General features: G+C 37.3%; 1 long non-coding RNA gene across 1 annotated transcript; it reads right to left on the reverse strand.

The window, feature by feature from the left end:
* Positions 1–1,676: 1,676 nt before the first annotated feature.
* On the reverse strand, positions 1,677–5,704 carry LOC115922730. The gene is made up of 4 exons (XR_004063583.1): positions 5,376–5,704; positions 3,078–3,174; positions 2,546–2,792; positions 1,677–2,208 (listed from the first exon to the last, which is right to left on the reverse strand). It is a non-coding gene; the product is annotated as an uncharacterized LOC115922730 (long non-coding RNA).
* Positions 5,705–16,138: the final 10,434 nt, after the last annotated feature.

A 16,138-nucleotide genomic window follows, 5' to 3' on the forward strand; every position in this document is an offset into this window, starting at 1 on the left:
AATTTCGACTGAGCAGTTTTAATTCAAACATTTGGAACCACAACAGCAAGTGGCAAATGGAGAATAAATTAAAAATATTAAATAATTCATACCAAACATATCATCATCAATACTATATTGCATTTTGAAATCTACATTTAGGGATTTGTGGAAAAGACTCATCAGGTATACAGCCACGGAATACAAAGGTTATTTAGCACATTATACAGTACTAAATATGCTAAAAATGTCTTTAACTTATTCTTCATACATGTCCTGGTTATCATGTTTATTCAGCAATCATAGCAAATAAATGCCACATACTACATGTATGATGAAGTCAACAAAGAAATAAATCTATATTCAAAATACCATTCCAAAACAAAATGAATAAGAAATTTTACATCATTAGCATGCTGAAATATACTGGTTGCTAAATAAACTCTTTTTTTTAAAGGTTCATCTGCACAGATTTTTTTTCACCTGAAGACAAAAGAGGTATTCAAAACAGTGTGGTATGGTCTCTTTCTTGCACGCCATGGTTTTCCTGTTCTGGCTGAAAGGTTTACATGTTGATCGTAACAAAACGAGGCAGTTCTTGAAAAAAAAGATGGCACAGTTTTTTCAATGGGAAATATGACTAATATAATCATCATCATTACTTTTTTGTTCATTACTGTTTTTCATTAATATCTTGTGAGTAGAGTTTCAGAAGCAAGTCAGTTTACACAATCTCTTTCTAGGGTATTTCAATAAAGTTTAGTACACAGTCTCAAACGCTACAAAGTTTACCAATGCTAAAAGGTTGTCTTCACCCAGGCAAACACGTAATCTCTGACTAAACAATTATCAGCTGAACAATGCATGATAAACATGGAAATATCAATTTGACTACCGGTAAACAATTTCATTTCTCATCAAACAGATAAAATTCAAAACAGCAACATTATATTGTATGATTATAAGATAGTTTGAAGTACCAAATACAATTATGATGAGAATGACTATAGAAGTAAAAATAAAAACATTAAATGTGAACTAGTAACATTGTGTTGTGTTTTGAAAGAAAAATCAATAGTGTAAATGTAACTTATATTCATGTTCTAATGAAGGCATCAACCCCTGTGAATACAAACATTTAAAGGGACTGGGTAACATTGTTCAGATGAGAGATAGTGGTTCTAAGGTAGTGACTTCAATGCTAGATGTACAATTAAAGATAATCTGAAAATTTGAGTGAAAACGGACCATTATTCATGGTACAAATTGGGAAAAACTGATCTGATCGATTCCTTAATTCTCCCAACTAGGTCTAGATCTAGATCTATAGAACAATTTAATTACATTTTAGGTGAATGGAAATCTCACAAAGCAATAAAATGGCTCTACATTCCATTCCAGACATTTAAGTGTTGACAGATTTTTTATAGCCTGTTTTATGTCTTTTTTTCATGGAAAAACGGTTGGGAAAATTCAAAAATGTTTGGGAGAATTTATTGTTAATCACTGTTAGAGGGTGCCTCACATCGACGCCTTCACAGAAAACCATAGATATCTTTGTGGTTTGAGAATTTTTTCAGGATTTTTTGCCTGTCAGAGGGTTAGTACAGTAGAAGGAATATAGTAAGTTACATTTTATACAAAAATTAAGCAATTTTTTTCATCAACCTTCAACAATGTTACCCAGTCACTTTAAAGAAAATAGATAAACAAATTATTCAATACAAAGATACGATATGAGGATTCATGGAACTGGAATCGAAAACTCTAATATGCATTACTGATTGAGGTAGGTATACCTGATAAATAGCTGTTCTGAGCTATACATTTGAATAATAAAGATTTATGTGTGCAGGAGTTCATTGCAATACTGTAACAGAAAACTGACACCTGTACGACTATTCAGTTCATTGTTTCAGAAATCATGGACAATGTTACCAGTTTGCTTTAAATCAATTCATTGATTTTATAATCAATCCATTTCATTGCGATTACAACACACAATTACAGTTATGAGTGGTGTTTGCTTTGTTTATGATATTTAAAATGTTTAAAATAAAACAGTATAAAAGAGAGATTGAGGTATTGAAACATTGAAGCATTGTCAAAACGATCATGTAATTGATTCTAGTTTCTCAAGCATGCTCTTCAACAACAGTTCTTCAAGTTTCTTCACACGTATGTCATCCAAGCAATAGTGGTTGAAGCAGCGAAGATCCTTTATCTAGACTGCGTGAAAGCAAAAGGAAATAAGAGAAAGAACAATCAATAGAAAACCATTATCAGAATTTCAATTATGAAAGGGAAACTTTACAGTGCATTATGATTGGCCGAAATTATTTTGTGTAGTTTTGGTACCAACTTTTAGAGAGGCTCTTAATGAATTAAATACTTTATTTGGTATCACCTTAGTATTGGCAATTTTTGTTAAGGATTTAAAAAAAAATTAGATGCTGACCTCGATAGGACCACTCATTCCCTGAACTAAGGGACCTAAGCATTAAAATCAATTAAGAATATCTAAAATTTTAACTATTGGGAAACAATCAAGAAGGAGAGAAGATACCTTTTGACTCGCTCAGAAGCATAGACAATGGGTCATCATCAGAATCGCAATCGGAGCCGTCAGGAGACTTTAAGGGTCACCGTGCCAAGTCACACATGCAGCTCTGACTGTACGTGTTCGGTGAATTGCTTCAACGGTTCCATACTGCTCCCACTCTTAGGTCACTATGCCAAGTCACAATCCCAGCTCTGTGTTCAGTGAATTATCAAGGACCCATCTTCCCAGCATGTCGGTCCCTGTATCCAATCTAATTTTGTAGAATGAAAGAAATAATTACAAGTTATTTTCTTTCATTTTTTTTGCAAGCAGAGGTAAGGAAATGAATCCAATATTATCTTTTGTACATCAAATTAATTACTAGGCATAACTGACCCCAAACAGAAGTTTTCAATTGCCCCTATTACCCCAAAATAGAATTTTCCAATTGCCCCTACCAAACAACAACCACCCCAATGCACATACGCAGTGAGTGTGCTTAGTACTTTGCTGCTAAAGTGTGATTTTCCTGAACAGATCATGAAACTATTCTCACCTGGATTTGTTTCTGGCCTGTGGCATTCTTGAAAAGTAGATGTACTTTCCCAGTGCTTCCTTCATATAAGTGCAAATTGTATCTACTGCATCTGAAACTAAAGTGAAAGCAAAAACATCATCATAATTTCATTACCACTGAAGTGTAGGTAGTGAGACATGTACATCATCTGGTATGGTACTTGCTTGGAAAATTCTTTAAAATATGAAGTGGAGTTGGGCAACATTTGCTGGTATCAAGGACAATTGTTTACAAGAATTATAGGGTGAGGGACCAAGGGTACTAAAGTGCTGCCTTTGGATATAACAGACACAGAGTACAGATAATGAGAGAAACTAAGCTAAATATGTGGACATTGTTCCCCAAAAGGTAGACTACTCATGATTACTTCGGTCTCAAAACAAAAGTATTCCTTTTTCGGATGGTGCCATTTTTTCAGGGCAGGGCTGTAACTAATTTTCAATTTTTAATTAAATGTTCATTCATGTCCTTCTTTGCTTGACAGGCAAATCATGGACTTCCCTAACAGTTAACCAGGAGGGGCTACTTCCCAGGTCATCTCAGCTCAGCATGATGATAATTTTCATAACTCCCTTTGCCCTTGGCCATGTTGATGTTGGCCTTGGGCTTGGAGCCCTGAAGTTTCTTAAACCCCAGGCACGCCTTACAAGAAAGGTCTCAGTCTGGTCTAGATCCTGATCTACTCATAGGGTGTCTGATCGCGCACCCGATGTTGTGTGCTAAAATTCTTCCCATAGAGATTACACGCATCCCTATGCAGCCTACGTGCATTGCGCGACCATGCAAAAAAAGTCAATTTTTTTTTTTCAAATCGAGATTCAAACCTTTATCAGTTGTGATCCTGAAGGTGATAATCAATGAATGAGGTGTCATATGAAAGAGCAGGTGAATTCCAATATTTCCAAAGGGGCGTAGCCCCCGAAATTCTAAAAATATCTTGGTCAAAACAGCAATTTAAACATTGTGTCCTGGCTAACTCTGAGGTTTGTCACTTTTGAGATATGACGCCCCGATCGATAAGTAGTCCCAGTCCTAAGGAACAATTCTATGTGATTATATTTTCGCTAGCCCCCAGGGATCACAACTGATAACAGTTTAAAAATACCCTTCTCGCTATTTGGTGGATCAGCTAATTAGGAGGCGTGCGCTCCGCTCAGTCCAAACCATGGTTACATCGCGTAACATCTCCGCGCACGAACGAAACCCCAAATTATAGTGACTGAAATTATGGTTGGCAATTCCCTCGATAAACCCGGAAGTGAATACACGTTATAGTCAATGGCAATATCGCGGAGACAACGTGCGTTGTCTCCGCGATATTGCCATTGACTATAACGTGCATTCACTTCCGGGTTTATTGTGCGACGAACGCCAACCATACTAGTCAATCGCACATGTCGCGGAGACAGCGTAGCTCAAGCTGCAAGTCGCGGATTGGCTTAGCAGCATGCGTACGATATGCATACGCTTGCATATCGCGCGATACAGCTGTTTGGCTAAATTTAGCAAAACAACATCACTCTGCGTGGACGTCTTTTTCGTCGATTTTGACCAAAATGATATGAATATACCAGCGTGTTGGAGGGGCTGTAACTTTTGATAGAAACATCGGTGAGACTTGAAATTTGAAATGTATTATTCTGATAACATTTTTTATTCAAATATCAAACAAAAATGGTGAAAAACGATCCCAAATTGAAAATTGAAAAATCGTTCAGACACCCTACTACTCATCTCTAGATTCTAGATTGACGAGTAGTGGCTGACATAAACTGATAATTATAAAATGATGATCTAGAGTAACTAGAGTTCTAGACTCTAAATCAAATTTATAATTAGCTACAGGCCTAAAAGTAAATTACTGAAAAAATAAAAGTAAAACTCTAGTCTCTAGATCTAGATCTAGAGTCTACTTGATCTCTAACTTTCTGTAAAACTTGTTCAAATTTATAACTTAAGCAGATATAAAAAGAATCTTAGAGGTCTATAGCATTAATATTTGGTGTGGAGCTAAATAAGAAAGAATCTCCACTTAAGTTATCTAGTCTAGATGTATATTTGTTAAGACATAAGTTGATCTTTTTAGTTTTTGATCACATGATACTTCACTCCTTTATTCACTTACATGAAAATAAGTATATGGGGCGATATGTGGAACGGTGGTGTATATTTCACACATTTCTGTGCTCATGGACATATTTATGGCTTACAAAGAATCAGAATGAATCAAAAGAGTGTACCACATTAATTTAACTTAAAAAATGTTTAAAAACTCACCTTTTCATGGTCTGTGACTGTTCCAAACTGCGAAATTTTCACTACCGTCACTTCGTGAAAATATTAAAAGCAGGAAAGAGCAAACGATGTTTTCACGAATTGACGGCTGTCAAGCGCGTACTTGGCCGTCACTTCGTGAAAACAGAAAATCCTTTTGCTAGGTATTTTCTTGTTTACGTCATCGTCATAGTGACATAATTAGATAATATTACGGTCTGAAATTTTTTGAGGTTCAAGATGTTAGTGAATGATGTCCAAAAATGCAAAAAAATCGAAAGTGAAATTATATGCGATTTTGCTCACTACCGTCACTTCGTGAAAACAGGGACGAATTGTTATAGAAGTTAGAGTGAAAAAACGTTGAAAAGAAAACGGCTTACAATAAGTAAGCATGATCAGAGCGTTGATTGAGCGCAAACCTTTATGTTTCTAAACAGATTACTTTCAATACTGGTGTCTGTTTTAACCATTTAGGCAATCGCATAGGTATCCAAATAGTAATTGATTTGATTTATTATTTTCGGCAACAAATAGAGATGATTTGATAGAGATAGAGATAACAATCTTTTGAAGTGTCACAAATAAGAGGCTTGAGATAATGCCTGCTTTAAGTTTAAAACTTATATTTACATTACATATTAATGGAACAAATAATAATTCATTCTTTAATAGGTAAGGAGAGTGCGAGAGCGATGGTGTTAATGGAGACTAGGAAGATAGAATAGAAAGAGGAGATGAGGTAGAGGAAGATTGAGAATCAAGATGAAAAATGAAGAAGAAGAAGAAGATGAAGAAGAAGACGAAGGAGAAATAGAAGGGAAAAAAAGATAAGAAGATGAAGACGGAAGAAGAAGAAGAAGATGAAAGCAGGAAGGAGGGAGATGATGATGAAAAAGAAATTGTCAGCTGGAAAGAGAACGGGCCCAGATATTCAAATATTTTACCCATTACTTCCCATCAACGTATTGTGTTCACAAGGTAGGTCTTATCCTAACACCTGGAACATGATGAAATAAGTGAACTTTTTTGTTGAATGAATAGCGTTTTCCTATCGTCCTATATTATAACTGACATGGAGCAAATATGGATCATTGTAGGAATGAGCAAATATGAGGTTTGAGCCTTAGAATGTGTATATAGAAATGATATATTGTTGAAAGGCCTTTAATAGAAAATACTGAAATAGCTAGATAATACTTTCATTCGGTAGAGAATTCAGGCCATCCATCTGGGCGAATGTGCCCAAGTGAATTTACGGACCGATTTCGATCGTGTCTTTGGGGAGTGTGGGACATGGGGGGGGGGGGGGGGGGGGGGATGGAGAGGTAAGATTGTGTTTGTAGTATTACAAAACCAATTCCTTTCTTCAATAAATAACTAAATGTAATCTACATTATCCCGCCGAGTGACTACATTTCAAAATATTTACAATACATAGTATAACCAAATAATCTGTTGGTTTATAAATAAAGGAGGGATGATATGGCTGTCCAAGAAAATAATATTTGTTTGTCCCATTGTTATAACAGATTTGCTTGATATGTACTAACATTTGCAAAGCAGTCGAAGAAGCAATTTTGCTATACCTTCTGGCATATTAAATTTCTTACCATATAAATCAAATGTACGCATATTTAATTCTTTACTTTGCTAACCTAACAAATTGTTAATAATCTGCCAGGTGAAGGAGTGCTGAATAAAGACATAAAAAGGGAATGTTCACCCTAAAATTATTTTGCTAAGAGTGAGAGTACAACAATTGGAGAAGCAGATCCGATTCAGTGATAATTTTAGGAAAATTGGACACCTAATAAAAAAAAAGTGAAATTACATTATATGGTATGAAATTTTCAACATTTACAGAGTAAAATAAATTGGCAACTCTGAGTCATGTCACTCATGAGCAGCTCTCAAATCGGTTGTACACATAATTTCACTAATTTCAATTGTAATCACAAATTTCTTCAGACCTGCGCTTCGTATGTAGGGTACATGATCAGAGCAATACGTTTATGCATGCAAGCGCGGATCCAGGATTTCTGAGGGGTGGGGGCCCAATTTTTTTCTTTTTGCTCCTGAAAATTTGAAAATCGCGCCGGCAGAAAATGCGTTCAGTGGGGGGGGGGGGGGGGGGGGGGGGGGTGGGTGGTGAGCACTAATTGTTTTATTTGTTTTGCTCCCGAAAATTTGAAAATCGCGCCGGCCGAAAATTCGCTCAGTGGTGGGGGGGGGGGGCCATCTCCCAAAAATGGTAAAATTAACGTGTTTTTACACGTTTTTTCACAGGGGGGGGGGAGGGCGCCCCCCCCTTGGATCCGCCACTGTATGCATGTCATTCTACTGGTTAAAGTCCGTACGTCTCGAAACATTTGAGAAAAAAGGGAATTATTGAAATGTTGTGTACAACAAACAAATGCAGGGCTGCTCATCAGTGACACCACTCAGAGTTGCCAATTTATTTGCTTTCTATATAAGCTTTCACAATTGCATAACTATTTTAATTTTGTGTCCGATTTTTTCAAACTTTCACTCATCTGCTTTTCTGATTCTTCAGCTTTCATACAAAACAAGATATCAGGGCTGACTTGCCCTTTAAATTAGTTTAGTTTTGGCCATTACATTGAAAGAAGCGGGTTACTGTTGACTACAAATGATAATGTACACTTTACATGTCATTTTATTCGTGTTATTAGCGAAAAAAGCAAGAAATCAGTCAGTCACTCAACAGTGTCTGATAGCAAGGTCTAGAGTAGAGATTAAACGATTATCTTTGGATAAATTAAACAATAGGTCACTGCTAACATTGAAATTTAAAACAACAGTATATACGTGACCTACTGATGAATGATGATGATTACTGCCAAGTTCTACCGAACTTGATGTTAGCTGCAAAAAGGTAAACGCTGCCTCTTCATGAAATTATTGAGTAAAGTCATGAAGCAAATAATATTATCAATTCATTTTATTGGAACACGATCGTCTCCCTCAAAATTGAAATGTTGGCATCAGTGTTGGGGTTCTACCCCGGTTCTACGTTGCCGTAAATAACAACTATTATATGAATTGTGGAGAAACTTCATCGGCCGACGGGCTAACAACTATAGCCAGTGGTCAGTGAGAGCAAAGAGATACTAGAGCAGTATAGGTCAATGGTGATAGAGAGAGAGAGAGAGAGAGAGAGAGAAAGAGGGTGCAGGGAAGGAATGGAATGTCGATGTCTGGGACATGAAATATGAGAAGGGGGCATGGTGATATTGGGGATTATGCAGGCTAGACATTTTGAGGGAAATGAAATGCATGGATGTATTAAAGGGAAAGATAAAGTCGTAGATGTACAAGTTTCTCAATATACTACATCTTTCGAAAGAGTGGGATCCCAGTAGCCAGGGGCGTCGCCAAAGGGGAGGGGGTGTGGGGGGGGGTGCGACACCCCCCCCCCACCAGTCAGAATTTTGTCGGTAAAATTGCGCTGGCGTCGGGAAAAAGAGAAAAGGGGGAGGGGAAAAAAGAGAGGGAAAAAAGGAGAGGGGAAAAAAGAGAGGGAAAGAAGAGAGGGAAAGGGAAAAAAAGAAAAGGAAAAGAAAAGAGAAGAAAGAAAGAGATAAAAGAAAAAGAGGGAGGAGAGGAAAGAAATAAAAGAAAAAGAGGGAGGAGAGGAAAGAAAGGAAAAGAAAGAAAAGAAAGAAAAGGGAAAAAAAGAGAAAAGAGTGAAAGGGAAACAAAAGAATCGGGGGGGGGGGGGTGCAAGAGAGGAGAGAGAGGGGAGGTAAGAGTCTGAGAGAGGAGGAGTGGGAGTGAAAGAGAGAAGGGGGTTGTTGGGTGGAGTCGTCTCGTCGAGGGAGCAAGAAAGACACGGGTAAATATTATGTTGCTGTGTCGGGTCAGCTGTGTCGGTATTCTTGCTCGATCCTCGTGTACTATATATCAATGCAGAAGTTTGAAGTCGGTGAGATGTATATATTGTCGGTCGGCCGACAAGTTTTTTTTCCCTACGAGTACGAACTGTGACTTCTTATCCGCTGTGACGACTTCGAGAGTGACTACAACTACAATACTTGTATTTTCTCGAAGTTTCACTTTCCTATAATATAAGCTAAAGAAATCAGAGGTTTAAAATTTTCGTGGAAACTAAATTCAAACAAGGTTTAAGAGTCAACAACGGTTCGACGAATCGTCTTCCTTTCTTTATATTGTGATAAAACGCCAAGCGCGGAAGGGAAAACATCATTTAGACGAGTCGAAAACGTTACAACGAATCGTGTTCTTTCTCTAATAATTTGAGGAAACGTCAAAGCTCCGGGGTCGGAGGGACCGCATTCATGTTCCCCAAATCTCCGGTAAAGGGGTACTTTTCGCGCGACAAAGTCCGGCCCGCGGAAGGGGAAACTTCATTTAGACGAGTCGAGAACGGTACACTAACGGTTGTCTAATAATACGGAAACATCAAAGCTTCCGCGCTTCGCGCGAGAGGGGGAAACTGAATTTGGATGAATAGGGATTAATAAGATTCGAAAACGGTACGAGGAATCGTCATCCTTTCTCTATATTGTGATGAAACGCCAAAAATTACGCGCTTCGCGCGAGAGGGGAAAACTGAATTCAGACAAATTAATAGGGCTTATTTAGTGTCGAAAACGGTACAACGAATGTTCTTTCTCTAATAATTTGAGGAAACGTCAAAGCTTTCGCGCTTCGCGCGAAAAGGGGAAACTGAATTCAGATGAATAGGGCTTATTAAGAGTCGAAAACGGTACGACGAATCGTCTTCTTTCTCTAATAATTTAACGAAACGTCAAAACTTCCGCGCTTCGCGCGGGAGGGGTAAGCTTTATTCAGATAAGAATTAACAGTCGAGAACAGTACACCGATTCGTCACTGCTTTTTCTCATAACTTAATGAAACGTCAAAGCTTCCACGCTTTGCGCGGGAGGAGGGGGGGGGAACTGAATTCAGAAAAGGATAAACAGTCGAGAACGGTACAGCAAATCGTCTTCTTTTTTATAATAATTTAATGAAACGTCAAAGCTTTCGCGATTCGCGCGGGAGAACTTCATTCAGCTAAGGATAACCAGTCAAAAACGGTACAATTAATCGTCTTCTTTTCCTAATAATTTAAGGAAACCTCTAAGCTTCCGCGCTTTGCGCGGGAGGCCCATCACTCACACCCCCTAATGAGCGCGCTTTTAAGTGATTCTCTTGCTCACTACCGCCCCTCCCTGAAATAAGATCCTAGCTCCGCGCCTGCATTAAAATATATAGCTATGATGCTGACTAAATTGAAGAAATAATTCGTATATTTATGTCGTCGAGAAAAATGACAATTTTGCGCATATGCAAGTACTATAGATAGTCCATAGGAAAAGCAATTTAGCCTTCGGCCCCAGGTTTATAGGGTTGAATTTGTAGATATTGGACATTTAATTTTGTCGGTAATTGATGGCTAGTTTTGTCGGTAATCGTTGGTCTCTACGACCCCCCACTGAAAAAGGTCTAGCGACGCCCCTGCCAGTAGCCCATGATCACTCTGATGAAAACTTTTCGTGTAGTATGCAGGCCTAAAACTTGTATTTTGTATCAGGGAAATTATTATAGTTACAGTTCACTGGTTGTATTTAACACGAGTATGACTAGGCTTTGAACATTTTTATGCGTTTGCGATCATCAGATTGGACCTAGGATTAGTGAAGATTGTTATAATTATGTCCATCAATGGTGAAATTGAAGGTAGTTTACTTTTTTGTTGGATAAAGAAAAATATAAAAACTTTCACGTGTAATCTTTAATGATATAACGTTCATATTCAGTTTCTTAAAACACCTACTACAATATGACGGGATAGAATTCAGCCATTTCTTCTTATTGTTTTTGGTGTTTATTTTCTTTGTGGTGTGTTCATGCAAGGAGAGTATCTCTTTGGTTCATGAGTATAAACATGTACGCGTGTTACTTCATTAATATATACAACGATTTCTTTATTTTCATTCCTCGTTCTTTATAACTATTTTGAGTTTTGATTAGAAAAATCCTGGGATAATTATAAATTAATTAGGCTAGCAGTTTGGTAATGAGGTGAAAACCCCTCTTTACTTCCTTTGATTCTTAATATAACATTAACATTAATTCAGAGAAAATTAAACGAACCATATTAACATCTCATTTCCAAAAATCCTGAATTATTATTATAATGTTTTGCTAATGACATTCTTAATCTAGAGAACATCTACAGTTAAATAAGGTTGAAAACTGAGGAATGGTATGCAAATGAGGGAGAAGAATGGAACTGTTTAATTGAATGATCAAAACTAGGTCCTACTCAAAGTTCAAACCTAATCAAATTGAATCAAGACTAAGACACAATTTATGACTACGGTTTATGAATTCGATGGAAAGAATGCACATTAAAAGCATTTTGAATTTTTTGAGTAATTTTGGATATACATAAGTAAACCAATATTGTTTATGTTCCTGTACATTACATATACTGGCACCATGGGACTATATACCCTACGCAGAACGTATACATATTAAAATGTTAAAAACGTATTCTATCGTACTTCTATATCGTCCGATTAGATGTCCGAATAGCAAAACATGCCTACCTAAAAATACAGACAATAATATTTGATAAAAGTGTTCGGAAAAGGTAAAACAATCTAATGACTTTGTTAGTCATCACATCAATGCCTTTCAATTGAATTCATGAACTTAATATGTTTTTTAGTGTGTATTAGGCTATTCAGTTAGAAGAAATATGATATTATAATTTTCACTTATTAAGATACCCATTCAAAACCTAACTCAACTTTCCGCCCCAACCTGGACAAATTTTATATTTTAGCCTGAACGATGGATTTTGAACAGGGCTTGTCTATCAGTGATAACAGTCATGTTTAATAATCCGCTTGTATAACTTATTTTATTGAACACGTACGGCATGTCATAAAAAAGGGTGCTTTGTCATGATACAAACGATATATATATATATTGGGTTGTTTAGGGGGGGGGGCGGGTCATGAAGCCCAAACATATGCCCAAACAAAAATTGCCAGGTAGATAAAATGTCACCCCTATTTCAGAATAAAACATAATAACCTTTTTCCAGACAACTTTAGCCAAATTAAACCATTCCTCCATTGCTACATAACTAGTAAAATCAAAGGAGTTTTACGTTTGTTAGTTTGGGTAGGGATTTTCTGTAAAATTAGCCTTGACATCAGAAAACATGCAATATTTAAATTGACTGTGACCAATTGTATAACCATTTGTGTAGTGTAATGAAGAGTTCATTTTAAAACGGCTGGTATAAGTTAGCCATTTCTGAGATTTGTTAGCAGGGATAAACGTGTGATGAGCACAAGAGGTTTATTATCTGGTCTAAGACTATGAGAGCTTCTACCCATATAACTTAATCAAAATTGGGGAGGTTTTGCAAATGAGGGCTAATATCTGTACGGGTAGTAGCCCTCATTTGCACGTCCACACCAAATTATATTTCTTCTGCCAATGAAATTTCATCGAAATTCGGGAGGGTGTACAAATGAGGGCTAACCTGTTAAGCAATGGATTAGTATGTACAGGTTCGCAGACAGACTTGGGCTTGCCAAGAAGTTACTTCTTGGGCTTGCAATGCATAATGAGGTGGCATGGCTGAAGAAAACGGCCACCCTCTGAAGCGACTAATAATTTACGAGTTCCGGAAAAGGATGTGACACCCAATTTCTCAATACATCAGCGTATGGCGCGCGCGGGAAACCAAGATGTATCATAACAGTTTGCCTTTGCGCGGGTACCTCTCACACGGTTTTAATGGATGATGCTGGTTTTGACAAGAACTGCTGGATAATCGGAAATAGTACGTAGCGTGACTTCGCTATGTGTTTTAGTGTGCTCATCACACGTTTATGCCTAATAACAAATCGTTCTCTGAACCCAAGATCGATGGTGTATACAGTATGCATTGACGTGTTCCTTGAGTTTGTTCGACAAGTTGAACATGAGGATTTCAATGAGGAAATATATTCGCGGGTGTGTGATGCGTCCAAACTTAGTCCAATATTTGATTTTGTTATATTTTGTATGACATCACTCTGCTTTCATGCCATGCTTGATCCATCATCTGTTAAAGGCGTCCACGTGTAGCACACAAGTAAGTTGTTTTTCCTTTTTATTTTCCTTTTTCACGATTCCGCTCTGATGTGCAACCTTGCGTACACGTGGTTATTCTTAACCTAAATATAAGTGCAATACTTTTTTCCACTTCATTTAGAATAATTTAATAATGTTGTTGATGTACATAGAAAAGTCAAAGTTTATGTTCGTTCTTCAATTTTTATTTTGAACACGTTTGTTTTGAAAAGCAGTGGCGTAGACAGGTTCGTACACCTGGGGGGATGACTCAGGGGCGGATCTAGCTTTTTGCTAAGGGGGGGGGGGGTTGACCAAAATAATGACGATGCGGAGCATCGTCCACGAGCCGCGAAGCGGCGAGCCGGTTTTTTTTGGGGTGTTTATTTGAACCCCGTAAGTGATGTTTTCCTGGCATCTATTAACACAATGGAGACCATAAAAAGCAGTGCATGATAACGTCTTTTTAAATCAAGTAACAGTTAAATACACAGTTATATCCAGAGTTATCATGTGTTTGGTTAAGTTACCAGATGAGTTGAATATCTTCTCACAATATTTGCACTTGAAAGGGTTTCTCTCCAGCGTGCGTTCTTTTTTCTTTCTTTTTTTCTTTTTTTTCCTTCTTTTTTTTCCCTTTTTTTTGTTTTTGTTTTTTGGGCCGCCCAAGGGGGGGGGGGGGTTAAACCCCCTAAACCCCCCCCCGTAGCTCCGCGCCTGTTTAATCTTGTGGTTATCTTGTGGTTTCCAAACCACAAGATAACCACAAAATACTTGTAAGATTTTCTTTTTTTTACCGTCTGAATTGGCTTTCACCGTGTGAATGCGGCTAATAACAATAAACACAATTACAATAATGATGAGGATTATTATTATCATCATCATAATTAATATTATTATTAATATTATAATTGTTATCATTATTATTATTACTATTATTATCATCATTATGACTTATTAAGTAAGCAAATATCATTCCCCAAAACCTGGGGGGGGGGATGATTGTACATGCCACCCCCCTCATCCCCCCCGTTGTCTACGCCCCTGTTGAAAAGAGTTCACGTAATGACGCAATAATAAGTGAAATTCTGCCTTCCAAGTTTTGGGGATTCTCAAAACTATAGAGGAGCTTTAATTTAAAGCGCCTCTTGTGTTGGGAACCCCAAATTCGCAACAACAACAAAAATAGCAAAATTTCACTTAAATGTTTATAATGATGTAAAAGAAATGAAAATTATCCCACACTTCTGCAATCATTATCACAACAAATGTCTTTGACGCCGGATATTGATGAAAGAATACAACATTTCGGCTTCTTTTTTCACGCAGAAAACAAAAAATTAGTATTCTTTCACCAATATTCGTCTTCGAACACATTAAATAAAATGACAGCCTGTTTCATTTCATTATACAATCAAAGTAAAATGTTTCCATCATATATTTGGGGCACCCAACACTTTAGAGAGGCTGTTAGTGTTAGTGTTGGGAACAAACAGTTTAATGGCAATATTCCATAAATTGCAAAATGACGTAGAAGAGCAGGATTTTTAAATAAATGTGTTTAAAGAAAAATATTTGTTTAAAACAGAATAAGAGTTTTTCTGCTGCATATAATTATATGCACAAAACTCAAATTATAAATCCTTTCATCAACATTTTGAGTGTACGTTTCGTTTCTAAACGGTCCTCTAATTTCATTCAGTCATGCTTTCTTGTTATCTTTATTTCAGTACTTCTGAGTTCAGATTATACCGTAACTAACATTGTACATCGAGCTTTATACAGTTGGAAAAAATCCAATACTTTAGGAGCGTTTTTCTCACAACTGAACAACTTTACAGAGTCCCTCTAAAAGAAAAGACGTAAGGCCTACAGTATTCATTATTCTACTATTTTTTTTAAAGCTTCTTTAAAATTAAAATAGGTAGAATCCACACATGAAAAGTACGAGATCACTATATTGCAATACACCTCCCTGTGAATATGATCCGTCTGCTACAAGAACAAATGGTGTGCGACTTCTTGACTTGTGTGAACCACCCCGTCTTAGGAATTCTCTGGCAACAGCAATCTTCAGGGTCGCACAGGCCATAAAATCTTGCGATGCTCGACTTTATCGTGTTTTCATGCCCTTGAATTTTAAGTAGAAATATAAGGCGCATTTATACTGTCAAATACCTCATTTTGAAAAGTCGCGATGTTTCGTGCACCCGGTTACACTTGTGCTGAAACATCACCGACGGAGCTGTTCAGCGATGTTTTGGCGTGTTTCGGTTGGTAATGCGCATGTGCAGTCTTCCCTACCTTTGACCCCGGCCTGCTATAAGATTTTTAGCGCGCGCAATTTCCAGCTAGCGCTATAGCTAGCTAAATAGCGATACATCCCATGCGCATGCATGCGATATGTTTTGTTTATCTCGCGTGTAGTATTTGAGGCAAGAGTGGATAAGTTACGAAGTACGGACTACGGCTGCTGATTCAGTTTTCCCAAATTCAATCGAAATCTAGTAGTAAAAACGATATGGGAAGGTTAAGAAAATCATCGTTGTTAATTGTTAATTTCATGCTTTCACTCATTTCTCTGAAGCCCTTTTCCCCACGTTTGCAGGGACGCTTGGAAGTCTGGTGGAGGAGCTCTC

The sequence above is a fragment of the Strongylocentrotus purpuratus genome, unplaced genomic scaffold (genome assembly GCF_000002235.5).
Source record: "Strongylocentrotus purpuratus isolate Spur 01 unplaced genomic scaffold, Spur_5.0 spur5_scaffold_12, whole genome shotgun sequence".
NCBI classification, from domain to species: Eukaryota; Metazoa; Echinodermata; class Echinoidea; order Camarodonta; family Strongylocentrotidae; genus Strongylocentrotus; species Strongylocentrotus purpuratus.